This window comes from Aedes albopictus, chromosome 1 (assembly GCF_035046485.1).
Source record: "Aedes albopictus strain Foshan chromosome 1, AalbF5, whole genome shotgun sequence".
Classification (NCBI taxonomy): domain Eukaryota; kingdom Metazoa; phylum Arthropoda; class Insecta; order Diptera; family Culicidae; genus Aedes; species Aedes albopictus.
The window spans coordinates 326,967,345-326,983,278 of NC_085136.1; the positions used below are offsets into that span (position 1 = coordinate 326,967,345).

Consider the following 15,934-nt stretch of genomic DNA (forward strand, 5'->3'; position numbering starts at 1 on the left):
AACACTCACGGGCTTGGGCGTAACCTCCTGTCAAATTTTCATTCATGAAATGAGCGATCAGCTGATCCGAAACGTCTCGTAAAATGGCTCATTGTAAATTTCTATGCGGGATTGTGGTGCATTGGCATCCCTATCAAAACCTGATCCAGGGCCGCATCAAGATCTCATCAAGCGATCCGCAAAAAAAACAAATGCTGTCAGTTTCGCGCTGTCACGCAATCGCCACTCACTCGGCACCGTGCGCATTTCACTTGTGCTCCACCTTTAACATTTCGGCTCTCGGGCAACAAAACGTGGTTTTGGAACAACAAAATATTTATTTTGCAATATTGGCTAAAATTGGCCACCGTTCGACGGTAAAGTGCAGTTCGCTAGAATCGGCATCGTGTCGGGATTTCCGGTGTGCTAAAGTGCGTCGAAATCGAACCCGTTTGGCTGCGCCAGGATCGATTGAAATATCTGCAGCGCAGCACCTCGTTTTCGAAGTCGAACTCGTTTCGTCTGCAGAAGTGTGCATCGCGAGGAGAGCAGGAGCTCGCGGTCCGATCGGTCAGAGTGAGCAGAAGCAGAAGAGAAGTGTGTGTCTTTTTCTTCTTACCTTCTCGCACTTTTTTCCTCTGGTGGCAGCCGCAGAAAAACAGCACCGCGAAGAAGAACAAAACCAACGGGCAGCAGCCAGCAAGAGTTCCCTTTGGAAGAGCCCATCCATCGTCGCAGGGGGAAGAGAAAATCGAAAGGCTCTTCCTGTTTGGAAAGTGTGGTTCGGTGCTTTTTTGTTTCGATTTGTGGTGATAGTTTTGGGAGTTTGTGGCACGGAATAACCTATCGGAAGACGTGTGGAACGTGCGAAGCAAGATTCTGAAAAGAATCGTTCGCGAGAGTGAGTGCGTTTTAACCAATTTAAGCAAGAATTGCGTGTGGTCAGCTTCGATCCTTACTGCGGTGTGTTTTGCCTGTCGTCCGTGGAAGAAGGAAAATCAGGCAGCTTCTGGCCCACTGAGCAGCCAAAGTTATGTCATCGTGATTCTATTCATAGTGTGGTAGTAAACTATTGTGTGTTGTGCAAACAAGCGAAGAATATTGCGTGGTTATCATCCGGCGTGCCGTGTCCTTCAGACTGTGACAAGACTTCTGTCCCCGTGTAAACAATTACCCCAGGAAAAACCGGCCCCAGTTCCATCACACAAAGAGCAGCAACGCAATGGCCAATTCCGGAACGGCAGCAAGGTGCCTCCTCCTCATCTGAGCTACACGAGGAGTGAGCGAGATAGCGAGCCGAGAAAAGGCCAACATGGAGCGAAAAGATCGATAAAGTAGTCCCGACAACATCAGCGCGAGAGTGAGAGAGCACGTCTGCCTGTATTACCGACCTCCCCGAGACTCGGATCTCTTTTTTCCTCTGCCTGCATCGTCCAACTTTTGACAGTTGCGAAGCTGTCCGGGTGGTGAAAGAGAGAAAGAGCAAGGAACAGCGCATTTCTTTTTCTTTTCGGTTTTGTTTTCATTCCTTCCTTCGAGTCCGTACCCGCAGCAGAAGCTAGCTAGCCAGGTGAGTGTTCCGCAAAATAAACAGTTATAATTTTCGGTGGTCATTGCGTGCGGGAGAGAGCACTACTAGGGCACACATGCGGGAATGAATTTTGGGGGAGTGCAAAGCGTGGTTTTGGTTTCGCTGTCATAAAATTAAAGAGCTACACACTCTGCACAAAGAATCATCCTAGAAATTAATCGGGTAAAATTCAAAAATAACGTATTGAAGAGTAATAATTATTCAATAATTTATGTTTTTCACTAAGCTGTGATTTATGAAGGCTGTGCTGTGCTCTAATATACAAATTCCAGATTCTCATCAAAGATTTGGTTTCACATAACTCACAGATGGCATTTTAACGACGATGGAGTTGAAAAAATGTGTGAATAAAAGACTAGGTTTCTAGAAATGTTGGAATATTCAGTATTTATTCAGTTTAACGTTAGCCTATAGTTATAAACTTTTCATTAGGTCAAGGAAACATACATAAACAAAGTTTCAGAAATTGTTCCAGGATTTTTCTTCAGGAACTCTTTCTGGGATTTATCTAGGAACTCTTTTATGGATTCCTTCAAGCTTCGTTTGGAATACCTGCAGATCCTTCTGGAATTCCTCTGGAAGTTCATTCTACATTCTTTCAGATGTTTCTAAAGGAAATCCTCCAGAAGTTTGTTAAGGAGTACCTATTGTGTGAAATTTTCCTGCCGTTTTTTTCATGAAGTTTCTTGTTCATGTGTTTCCTTATGAAGTTACTACAGGTTTTCCAGGAGGTAATACTCCAGACAAGTTCCTCCTGGATTTCATCAGAAGCTATTAGAAGAAGAAATTTCAGAATAAATCCTGGAAGGGATTCCTGAGGAATCTCAGAAGAAACTCCTGGAAGTTACCTTATTGGTAACTTCACAAGTAATCCCAAAAAGAATCTCAGATATAGCTCCCTGTGAATCACTGAAAAAAGTACTAGAAGTGTACTAGAAAAAAATGTGGAGAAACCACGGAAGGACTGCCTGGAAGAATCTCAGGAGAAAAAAATGCTTGGGTAATCTTGGAAGGAGTAATCCTAGAGCGATCTCGGAATTAATTTCTAGAGAAATTTTGGAAGGAGTTTGTAAAAACAAATCCAGGAACTCCTGAATTACTTTCGTCAAGCAAACCAGAAAAGAATATCTGGAAGAATCCCGAAAGTACCTGAGTTTCTCTCAGGTTTTCTCTTGAAAACTTTTTGCGATTCCTTCCGTTGTTCCTATTGGAATCTCCCCAGGAGATTTTCCCGGGATTTCTCCCAAAGTTTCTACAGCAGTTATTCATGGGATTTGTACTAGAGCTCCTCCAAGAATTTCCTAATGAGTTATTCACCATTTTTCTGCAGGAGTTCCTCCAGGGATTTCTGCTGAAGTTCCCTGTAATTCTTTCTATGAGCTCTCTGATAGAGTTTCTCGGCGGATTGCTTGTTTGTTTATTTTATTAACGACCTTTTCAACTCAAATATATATTTCTCACAGATTTTATTTTGAAGTTTCTCCTAAGATTTCTCTTGGAGTATTTCTCGGTTTTCTCAGAATATTGCTTCCGGTGTTGGTCCTGAGATCTTTCTCAGAGTTTTTCTGGACTTCTCAGATTGTCTCAAGATTTCCCTTCGGGAATTCTGCAGGAGCATCACTGATATTTCTCATGGTGATCTTTCCGTAGTTTCTTTCAGAGCTTTTTCCAAGCTTTTCCTCGTAGATGTTTATAGGATTTCTGGCTGAGATATCTTCCTGAGATTATTTTTCTGCAGTTTTTCTCGGGACTATTCCCGGAACTTTTCCCGGAATCTCCAACGGAAATTGTCCCGAGATTTGGGTGCTCCTTATGGTGCCCCTTCTAGGATTTCTTTAGATTTCTAGGAGTTGCTGCAGGGAGCTCTTGCAGGGATTCTTCAAGAATTTTATTTTCAAGTGTCTTCCTTGAGAAATATCGGAAAGAATCTAGGTGAAATCTTGCGAGGACTGTGTTTTAAGGCCTTTCAAGTCGCCTAAGGGAATTTTGAAGGTTGTTTTAAGGGGTTCAGTGGTTCAGTTTCAAAGGGTTTTCAGAGGGATTTCAAAGCGTGTCAAGAAGTTTCAAAGGGTTTCTAAGAGGTTTTCGTGGATTTCAGGAGATTTTAGGATGCTCTTCAAGGATGCTTTTGGGGCATTTAACCTTCCTAATGCATCACGTTGGGAACAGCTCGCTGACGTAGTGTACGGTTTTGGTCAAGTTTTGCACCAGGAGGGTTAAGTTATAGGGTGGCCACCGAACCGGGAAAAACGGGAAAACCGGGAAAAAGACGGGAATTCGGAACGACCGGGAAAAAAGCGGGAAAAAGCCGGGAATTTGAAATGATAACCGGGAGAATTGTTGTTAAGAGTAACTTGATGTGCATATTTGAATGTTTACACCTCATCGAAAATCTGCAAAATCAAAGCCAAACCAAAATACTCCTGGGATACTTCTACGAAATCCCAAGAAATTCGCCTGTGCAATCACTTGGAATTTCCCTTAAACAGAACTTGGGATTCTTCAAGAAGTTTCTTCTAGAATTCCTCTAGGTTTTTGTACCGCTTGATTATCTCTTGGAATTCGATGAGATTTTTTCGAGGAAAGAGTTTCCTACATCTGAGATTTTTTCAAAAGTTTCTTTTTGGATTAACCCGTGTCCTTTCTCAAATTTATTCTAGTTTTTTTTTTCAGGGACTCTTTCAGAAATTTCATCAGGAATCTTAACAGATAAGAAAATCATAACCACTAAACTGGGTTTTAATCAAGACAACCTATTGCAATTTATTCAAGAGTTCCTTTTAAGATTCATCAAAATTTTCCTTCCGCAATTGTAACAGGAGTTGCTCCAATCTTCAAAATTTCCTACGGGAATTTTTCCCAGATTATTTTTATGAAATCCCTCCAGAAAATTTTTCCTTTTCTTCCTGGAGCTTCCTCTGGGGTTTCCCTAGAATTTTCTTCTGGAATTCCTCCGAAAGCTTTTTTTAGAAATCAATCGGAGTTCTTTCTGGGATTCTTTACAGAGTTTCTTCTGGTGTTTCTCCAGGATATCATTCTGTTACTCATCCATCTCCACGAGTTCTTTGCACGATTTCTGCAGGAGTGCCTTCTGAAACTTTGATTTTGAAAACTTCCAAGAGATTTTGCTGAATTTTATCTTTATTTAATATTTGCTTTTGTAATTTCTCCAGTGTTTTTTTACTGCGTTTCCTTCAAGAGTTCTTCTTGGGCACCCTCCAGGAGTTTGTTCAAAGAAACGTCCAGGAGTTGCTTATGAAAGTTGCTTTTGGAGTTGCTCCAGGAGTTGCTTTTGGGCATCCTTCAGAAGCTCCCTCTGCAAATCACCCAGGAGTTCCTTCTGGATGATGTCCCAAAATTTCTTACAAAAACTTTACGATAGCTATTTCTGGAAATACTCCAGAATCCTGAAAATCAAACTACTGCGGGAGTTTTGTAATCAAGAACTCTTCCAAGAGTTCCTTGGGAAACCTTCTAGACATGTGGGAGATTCTTTTGGGAATCCTTCAGGAGTTCCAGGAGAAATCCCTAGATCGAATTCATGATCCCAGACCAAAAGTTCTATTCCCTAATTGCCAGCAGACTGACTAAAATCCTAAATTCCCTAAAAAAACCTCTTCCAGAATAAATCCATTAACCCTCGAGCGATCGCGCTGTTGTGTTTTGTACAACACGTTGAAAAAATCTCGCTTTTTGTGTTCAGTATTAGCGTGGTGCTGGCGGTGGTGGCCAACCGCGCTAGTTATGGACGATTAAGAAATCTAGAGGAATCCACAAAAGATATACAAGGTGGAATCGCTAACAGAAGTTACTGAAGAAATCCAAGATAGTATTTTTGGAGTAATCGAAAGATGAAATCTCGGACAAAACTTTGTAAGAATCTCCAGATGTAAGTTTTTGGGGGAATACTCAGTTAGACATCCTGGAGGAATCCCCGGAAACAACACCAATGAAGTTGCGTTAGGGCACCTACGCTAATGAATAAAATTAAAAAAAGAATGGTTCGATTTCGATTATCCTCCATGTCCCAGATAATCGAGTGCGACCTTTGCTGATTTTATATGCACATCTTAAATATTATAGATCTGTCATAGTTAGCTACCACTTCTACACTTGTTTTTTTAAGTACAAGAAAATAAGTAAAATAATGAGTGAGGGAAAGCTTGAATTATGCACTATTTGGAGCTGAATGAAAATATGTTGTAAGTAATTGTGTAGCATACGCCTTTTATGTCATCATTGGTAGTTATGTACTTCTATTTTTTCCATATATGCATTACGTCAAGAATAATATTAAACTATCTAGTACATAGTATTCACAGGATTGCAAGTGCATTTTTACATGGTACTTATCATCCATATGATACGAAAATTGGGCGTTACCTACTAAAAAAAATGCATTTTAAAAACCGGGAAAATTTCAGAAATCGTACCGGGAAAACCGGGAAAAAGACGGGAATTTCAAAACTGATATTTAGTGGCCACCCTGGTTAAGGGTGTTTCAGGGAGTTTTAGGAGGTTTTACGATGCTTTCAAGAGAGTTTCAAGTGATTTCTGGAGGAGTTAGAATTGATAATCAAATACATATTAGCATAAGCATTATAGCATTAAGCGAGTCGCACAAATTCGTAGGTGGTACAGTCCTAGACCACTGTTATGAGGGTTGCCTCCTTCCCGTCCGAACCAAAACACAAAGATTTGGGACTAATCTCTGACTCTTAGACAAGACTGACGCAATCCTCCAATGGTCGAGCACTGTCCTGGCCACGTCCTTGCGACTGCTGAGGGATGGGAAAGGATGGTTAGTTTTGGACACCTATAAACAATGTAGACAGCTCTACGATCTCACAGGCCTAGGTGTCACGGGAATTTGGGTGTTGTTAGTGGAAGGGTAGACTCCAAAGGATACGCTTGGTCAACGTTCATGCACACCATTGTTAGACTGCTTCGAATCATTTGTCTGCCCAATCCATCCTGGTTTCCTCGTCGTCTTGATGGCATTTGGTTGAATCACTAGATTCTTCGGTTGTTAATCTGAAATATAAAATTCAGCTTCCGCTCGATAACTGGGCTTTGACGAAAGTTCAGTTAGCGAGCGCCGCTTGATAACTGGACTGAGCTCCCGGAGCCGGAGGCTATTGTTATATTTTGTTTTGTTCACTGATTTGCAAAATGTGAGGTTAAATTTCGTTTATTTTTGACAGACAACTGCTTTTTAACTGGACGTTGGCCTAGTTATCGAGCGCCCAGTTAAAAAGCAGTCCAGTTAAATAGCAGTCAGTTATCGAGCGGATGCTGTAATATTAACATCGTACGTCAAATAAGCTACATTATTAGTGATACGCTCGCCACAGTTACATATTTTTACAATATTATTTATACCGTACAATAAATTTACCTGCATCCTGCCGAAATAAAATGTTAATTATCAGTACATTGAAACAAAAATACTACAAAACACAAAACAATACATCAAACTTTGATCTTGGAATAGGGTAAGTGTGCCCATCGTTGCGGTATTTAGGTAAATTCATTTAAAAAACAATGACCGTACCATCTAATAAAGGGTTGCAAAACGTTAGTTGGTAGTTTTCTATCCAAATTTGCTTGGAAAAATATAAAAACTATCGTTTCTCTCTGTTTTCGATCAGAAATCGCTTACCACAACATTAGGCACACTGTTCCTATTATGGAGGTAAAATTTAATTTTGGTTCCTATTGTTACGGTATCCCATTGAAATCATATGGGATACCGCAACAATAGGAACACAGCAGCAAACATTTTAAGGAAAATATTTTTTTAAATAGGTTTTTGGGCAAATCTTAAGCACACAAATGGTGCAATCTCATAATTTAAGCATAATACATCTATTAAAAATGCCTTTTGGTAACATTTCAGTCGAAAAAGTGCTCAATTGCCCCTACCGCAACATTAGGTACTACCACAACGAAGGGAACAATTACCCTATACGGTACGCTTGCTATTTGGTGAAAACATTCGCGAAATGATGCGATTCGCTTTCATCAACGAATACGTTTTCACCCTACCTCGTTTTATCAAACCAACCTCCCATACGAATAGCACACGAACAGACTCAACGCTGATCATCATTGTTGGCTGCTCGTTTTCGCCGTTGAACTGTTGTGTTCAACCAAGCCTGTCTTTTCATCGCTTTCGATGCTTTTCGATTAGCTTATCGCGAAGTATCGTTGGCTGGAAACTTTATTGGTGTGGTGTCGGTACATGCAAATGTTGCTTCTGTGTGCGTGTCGAGCGTTCGTGCCGTAGTTTCTAAACCCAACCCATTCGGTGTTGTTCGGCTGCTCGGGTGAGCATCTGGCGGCACTGACAGATGTGTGCAAAATCGTTTGTGAGTTACATCATGTTCGTTTTACCACCTCTTTGCCTCTGGTCATCGCTGAGCAGTGTACAGTTCAATCGCAAGCGATAAAGATACAATATTGATAAGTTGATTGAGCATTCGTCCCTGGCCAAGTTCGCAGGGGTTGACGGTATTAAAGTGAAGGAGTTTCATTTTGATTATTGTAATGTAGTGTTCTTTAGTGAAACATATCACCTTTTTAACACTTTAATGCGCCTCCAACGGTTCATCACGAACCGGCTGCTGCAGATGGAGTATGGCTGATCATATGCATCAGACATGCTCGATAAACACGGAGGAACCGCCAGGGCTCAGTAGAGTCTATTCCCAAGCAATAGTTTCAAGTCGGTTGGATTTGAGAAGGTTTTGATGATCGTTACAAATCCTAATAAAAGTATTATAGGATTTGTGACTGGTTTTGGAACCTTTTACAGCCAGCTGACTTCAAAATGTTATTTGGGCTCTATTTCCCACGTTTCTCGGTTGATTTTGATTAGTAATTTATTAATGTCATAGTCGCTTTTTAGAAGTTTTACAATGTTAGGTACTTGGTTATATTTTCTTTAAATAGAGCAATTAAAATCAACCGAAAAATTTAGAGTGGGAAGGAGATTTGCAGCACTTTATTGTGCTGATAGATTCGAAGCTAACGTGCGAACACTTAAACGCATTGCTGACGTCAATGCGTTTGACGTGACATTTTGGACAAAAACTGACTGCTTTTTATTAACTGAACAACGTTACTTGTGTATGACTAGGTTGACATTTCTAGGCTACGCTTGAGAAAATGGCATGGTTTATCTAGGTAGGACCGACAGGACAATTGAACGAATTTGAATATATTTCATAGTATTTGTAGGGGATGAATACATAATAGCTGACAAGCAATTTTTGTTTTATTACAATCAACTGACCAACTTGGCGTATTTTTGTTTATCTCTTAGATGGTGTTATGACAACAACAGAAAAATATCAGAAGTTCAGTTACATGTTTCTGTGGATCTCAGACCGATGACAATTTAAAAACACAAGAGCTGAACACAGAGAAGTAGAAAACGATTAGCGAAATCAAGAAAACAATTTGACACAGAACCGACTATATTTTAACATAGGGGTTCGACTGATTCGATGAATCTATCTAAAAGTATCTAGACGCTAAGATTGAAAAAAAGCTTAAAGTTGGGACTAGACTAAAATAGTGGCCGATAGGAAACAATGCGCTAGACAGCATTATTATTCATTTTTTAATATTCACTCGTAGGCTTTTCGCCAGTTGACAGTATAGTATTTAGCTGTGTACTAAGTTACGGATTAGTTGGTGTATAGATGACAGGGTTCTCACGGGAAGTGCTTCAAGCGAGGCTTACATAACAACTGACAATAAAGGAACCTTTTTTCCTTGACTTTCTACGCAATGAACATCTGACCGAACACACGTGTTTTTGTTAATCTCCTAGGCATTATTAAGACATGACGTATGTGCATGACGGAACAACTAGCAGGACACAGTTCCAAACGTCTCTTTTTAATAACGACATTCAGCATATTTCCAATAAAACTACACTTCAATAAAGCAAAGACTAAAGCTGCTATGATAGAACAGATCAGAATGACTTAATTGACTATTACCTTGGAGATCTACTTCGAATAACTGACAAATTGACAAGAACCTAACTAAATACATGGACCATACTACAAAAAAACCAATTGAAAAAAAGAAAAAAAAGGGGAAACTTTTATTAAAACTATTTTTGTTCAACGCAGGCCAAAACAGTGTCGACTTGGGCCACGATATGCCTACGTACTTCTGTGTGTTGAAACAAAAATAGAGGCTCCTAGAAGCAAATGTAGGGAAAGGGTGCGGTGTAGAACATAAGCACAGTGTTGCTACCGCCGTAATCACTTTGAAAAAAAAAAAAAAAAATAATAATTTTAATTTTAATTTTAATTTTAATTTTAATTTTCCCTGGCCAAGTTCGCAGGGGTTGACGGTATTAAAGTGAAGGAGTTTCATTTTGATTATTGTAATGTAGTGTTCTTTAGTGAAACATATCACCTTTTCAACACTTTAATGCGCCTCCAACGGTTCATCAAGAACCGGCTGCTGCAGATGGAGTATGGCTGATCATATGCATCAGACATGCTCGATAAACATGGAGGATCCGCCAGGGCTCATTAGAGTCTATTTCCAAGCAATAGTTCCAAGTCGGTTGGATTTAAGAAGATTTTGATGATCGTTACAAATCCTAATAAAAGTATTGTAGGATTTGTGACAGGTTTTGGAACCTTTTACAGCCAGCTGACTTCCTAATGTTGTTTGGGCTCTATTTCCCACGTTTCTCGGTTGATTTTGATTAGTAATTCATTAATGTCATAGTCGCTTTTTCGAATTTTTAGAATGTTAGTTGGTCATATTTTCTTTAAATAAAGCAATTAAAATCGACCGAAGAATTAATAGTGGGAAGGAGATTTGCAGCACTTAATTGTGCTGATAGATTCGAAGCTAACGTGCGAACACTTAAACGCATTGTTGACGTCAATGCGTTCGACGTGACATTTTGGACAAAAACTGACTGCTTTTTCTAACTGAACAACGTTACTTGTGTATGACTAGGTTGACATTTCTAGGCTACGCTTGAGAAAATGACATGGTTTATCTAGGTAGGACCGATAGGACAATTGAACGAATTTGAACATTTTTCATAGTATTTGTAGGTGGAACAAATACATAATAGTTGACAAGCAATCTTTATTATTTTAAAATTTTATTGCAATCAACTGCCCTCCCCCTGGATATTCAATCTTGACGCGATGGGAGGGCTTAACCCATTAGCACTTTAGTGCCAGTTTATTCACCACCGCTTGGACTTTGAGCTAGATATATCTGGTTTACGAGTTGAGCGCAAGTGAAGGAATCGGCCGTAAGTGCTAATGGGAACCAAAGGAGTATCCGTTGTGCATTTATCACAAGTTCAAGACAAGTTATAATTCAGCTTGTATAGACCTAATCTTTGTATTCATTGAATTTTCTCCAATTTAACAATAATTGTTAAATTTAACGTAACGCAAGAGTGGGTAGGGGAGGCCTCTGCGTTACACTCATCATTCATTACTTGAAATCGAAAGTACACAGGACGCTAGGATAAGTTGACTTACAGCCTTACAGATTAGATTCATTACAATTAGAAAATTATGGACTGATTAGGGAAAGATAAAACTGTTGATTATAGGAGTTTATATTTGTATTTCTTATTTTTATGGGTTTTGTGAATTTATAAAAGTTAACAAAAATCATTATCATTTTTATTTTTGACAAAAATCAGTTGACTGAACTTTTTTGTTTTTATATCTTAGACGGTATTATTTCACTGATCAAAATAAGCAGGAATTTAGTTAGGACTTAGGACGGTTGACAATGTAAAGGGTTACGCTGGATATAATATTACTTTGGACTGAGATGATCACAGATATGCAGAATACGACTAGCGAAATTAGGAACACAATTTGATACATTATTGACAATATTTTGACAAATAGGGTTTGACAAATTTCTTTACAATATCGAATGGAAGCTCAAAAAGTGTTATCTAACACTAATATGAGAGTTATTTGGAGATGATGCTGGTGCTGTCAATGACTAACATCGGTTATTGACACTATTGGTAATCAGCTTGAAATAATTTTCAGAATGTATTATAAAATAATTGAGGATATCATCTGAATATTGTTTGGGGAAGCTGTCAGAAAAACTAGTTGCCCATATCGGCTAAAAACGCTAGCTCTGGTAACTGTCTTCGAATAATTTTCAGAAATATCAAATGTTTAAAAATTAGCTACGACACATTTTTTTTTCTTTTTGCTCTTTGTATATTTCTTAAGAATAGTACTCTGAAGGCGTTAACATAGCCATAGACACCCTTTTTTATCTCTGAATGTTGTCCAGTGACCTCGGAGATTTTCGATTATTGAAATATTGTTCAATTATCAAATCATCTTTGGAGCTTCCATTCGATCAAAACACTATTGCGATGGGAAAAGACAGTATTTTTAAAAACTACTACGACCCAATGCTAATTACTACACACTTTGCTCAAGTTGACGACATCGTCTAGTCCATCGTGAGTATTGGTCCTAGTAGGGGGAAAGTTGGAAAAGGGTCCAGGCTTTGCTATCAGATGTCCTGCAGCTCCACCTGGTCACCCTTCAAAAAAAAAAAAAAAAAAAAAAAATATTGATAAGTTGATTGAGCATTCGTGAGGTGATATTTTGCATCATTGGTTTGATTTGGTAGATCTTACATCGCAACGCACCATTCTAAGGTTATCTATCCACGTTTTAGAATTGATAATCAAATATAATCGAAAAATAATTGAAACCCCGTTTTCGTCATTCCGTAACTATTTCAATTACAAATTTTGCAATTCGTAAGAACAGGTAATTTTAGGTTAGGGCGCTACATTTATTCTTAGAACACAAGCGATCCGATAAGTGTTTTGCCTGTACTGCGGTTTTTTTATGTTCCAAGTCTTCGAGTAATGTAGAAATTTTGTTTCATTTGTATGTGAGGCTCCCTTCTAATGAAGACAGGGGTCTCGAACCACCAGAAGAATTTTCCACGGTCCAAAAAACCTCCCATCAGACAGACAGAAATTCATTTATATATATATATATATATGCTTACATTTGTGTGTATATTGTACGGTTGCATGGATCGCATCGTCTACCAAAATGAGTCCTTGATCTATGCAACTATCAATCCCTCCCTTCTAACAAAATTCTTTCCCGTGATAACTGTGGAGGGTCCAGTAGTACATACAACCTCTAGTAACAACGGTTGTCGAACTAACATTCTTTCCCTTCCCCGGTTGACCGTAAGGACGTGGCCAGCGCCGTTATTGACCCAATATAATTTGAGATCTCGAAACGTATACATTGAGGATGGTGGCAACTCCCATGCCCCAAGCGTATTGATTCCTTCTGTGCAATTTCGCTAGCTCAAGTCAATCACGGAGTAGCAACTACGAAGTGTACGGTCACCAATGCTCATGCTCATGGTAGGTAATGCTATTTATGGTCTGTTCCAATTGGCGAAATCAAATTAATTTTTACTTAAATTTGACAGTTCGACACCTCAACTTGACACTTCTCCTAAGGAAATAATTATCGAACTGTCAAATTTAATTGAAAATTAATTTCAATTCTCCAATTGTAACAGACCCTTAATATAGAGGTCATCTATTAAGTACGTCACGATCCTAGGGGGAAGGAGGGTTTGTGAAAGTGTGACAAGCAATGTATCAGGTATAGGAAAAACCCGTACGAAGGGGGGGGGGGGGTGGGTCAAAAATTCCCATTTTTTGCGTGACGTACCTAATGGATGCCCCATACCTATAGACAAATATAGGTATGGATGCCCTATACCTCGGGAATGCCAGATGTGAAGCCATGTCTTCAAATTGAAGATATTTAAAGTTCTGTGAAGACATTTATTTTTGTGAAAACATTTCAAATTTTGTGCAGACTTTTGAAGACTTTTGAAAGCTGAAAAATAATATCAATTTTATTTATGTTAACAATTGTTAATCTTAACCAATAATTCAAATCTTGGAACAATTTCAGATGAAATGCGTTTCAATTTTTGTAGATAATATTTTAAACTTTTGAAACCTTAAACTTACAAATTATTCGGTCTTCATATTGGCGGAAATTTTTAAACATTTTTCAGTTAAAATACGAATCAAATTAGATGAACACCATTTTATGGAAATTTCCAGAAAGTATGGTGAACTGTTGGATTATTTTTTATCAGCAATTGTTTGTAGAAAATAATATTTTTATCAAAAAAACTCCTGACAATTCAACTGGGTATTCTCTAAGTTTTCGAAAATCTCCAAAAACAGAGGTTGCAGAAGTTACCAAGTTTTTTTTCGAAAATTTTCCCCAGAACTTCGCAGTTTAGGATTCCTCCAGTAGTCCCTCGAGAATCTCTCTAGAAGTTCCATGGGAATTTCTTCAGGATTTCATCAAGAATTCCTTTAAAAGTTTCTCAGGAATTCTTCCAGGTGTTCCTCGGATATTCCACCTGAAGTATCTCAGGTATTCTTTCAGTTCCTTGGGAATTCCTCCAGAAGTTTGCGATTTTTTTTTTCAGGATAGCCTCGGAAATTCCTACAGGAGTTCCTCGAGAATTCATCCTGGAGTTTTTCGGGAATAAGGTGTTCATCGAGGATTCCTTTAGGAATTCCTCGGGAATTCCTCCTGCAGTTCCTCGGAAATTCGTCCAGGACTTCCTCGTGAATTCATCCTGGAATTCCTAGGGAATTTCTCCGGGAGTTTCTCGGGAATTACTTCAGAAGTTATTTTAGGAGTTCCTCGGTAGTTACTGCAGCAGTTCCTCGGAAATTCTTCCAGGAGTTCCTCGGGAAATCATCAAGAAATCCTAGAGAATACCTTCAAGATTTCCTCGAGAATTTCTCCAAGGAGTTCCTCGGGAATTCCTCTGGAGCTCCTTGGGAATTTCTCTACAAATTCCTCGGGAATTCCTTTAAGGGTTCCTCCAAGAGCTTCTAGGAAATTTTCCTAGAAGTTTCTCAGGAATTTCACCAGGAGTTTCTCGGTAATTCATACAGGAATTACTCAGGAATTCCTCCAGGAGTTCCTCGGGAATTCATTCTGGAGTTCCAAGGGAATTTCTCCGGGAGTTCCTCGGGAATTTCTTCAGAAGTTTCTCTAATTATTTTAGGAGCTCCTCGGGAATTGCTCCGGGAGATCCTGGGTAATTCCTTCAGGAGTTCCTCAAAAATTCTTCCAGGAGTTCATCGAGAAATCCTACATAAATTCCTCAGAAATTCCTCCAGCAGTTCCTCGGGAACCCTTTCAGGAGTTTCCAGAAAATTCCATCATGTATTCTTCGGGAATTTCTTCCTGGAGTTTTTTGAGATTCCTCCAGGAGTTATTCGGGAATTCTTCCAGAGTTCATCGGAAATTTTTCCACGAGTTGCTCGGGAATTCTTTCAAGGAGCGCTTCGGGAATTCACTCGAGCTCCTCATAAACTCTTCTAGAAGTTCCTCGAAAATTCCTTTACTCCAAGAGTTCCTCGGAAATTCTCCCAGCAGTTCCTCAGGAATTCCACTAGAATTGATTGATTGATTGATTTATCTTTATTTGAGAGACTTTCAGCCCTTGGCTGGTTTGTCTCTAATTCCACTAGAAGTTTCTCGGGAATTCATTCTTGAGTTTCGAAGGAATTTGTCCAGGAGTTCCTCGATAATTACTTCAAAAGTTCTTCGAGAATTCCTTTAGGTGTTCCTTGAGATTTTTTTAAAGGTTCGGGAAGTTCTACATGAATTCCTCGGAATTTTCTACAGATGTTCCTCGGATTTTTTTGCAGGAGTTTGCCAACAACGTTTTCAGGAGTTCCTCAGGAATTCCTTAAGAATTCCTCTAAGAGATCCTGTAGAATTCCCATAGGAATTGTTAGGGAATTTCTTGGAAAATAGCTCCATATATTCCTCGGAATTCTTCTAGGAGTTCCTCGGAAATTCCTCCTTGAGATCATCGGATTTTCTCCAGGTGTTTTTTGGGGATTCCTCTAGGAGTTATTCGGAAATTATTCCAGAGTTCCTCGGGATTTTCTCCTCCAGTTCCTCCGAAATTCTTCAAGTGATTCTCGGGTATGCCTCTAGGAGGTTCGGAAATTCCTCCAGGAGTTTCATGATAATTCTCAAAGGATTTTTTTTGGGAATTTCTCTAGGAACTCCTTGGAAATTCCTAAAGAAGCCCATCAAGAATCCCTCTAGAATTTTCTCGGGAATTCTTCCAGAAGATTCTCTGGAAATGTTTCAGGAGTTTATCAGAAATTAATCTGGATATATCTATGAACACCTCCAGGAAATCGTCGAGAATTCCCAGGAAACTCCAGAAGTAGGTTTTCTATGGACCAAGAGGAATTTCCGAGGAACTGCCGGAAAAGATCCTCGA

General features: G+C 39.2%; 1 protein-coding gene across 1 annotated transcript in view; it reads left to right on the forward strand.

Annotated features, from left to right (window-relative positions):
* The first annotated feature begins 243 nt into the window (after nt 1–243).
* The window catches only part of LOC109406399 (la-related protein 1), a 52,018-nt gene continuing 36,327 nt past the window's right edge, over nt 244–15,934 (forward strand). Inside the window, exon 1 of the mRNA XM_062847312.1 lies at nt 244–1,549. The gene's annotated coding sequence lies outside the window, so the exon portion shown is untranslated. The remainder of the gene's footprint in view (nt 1,550–15,934) is intronic.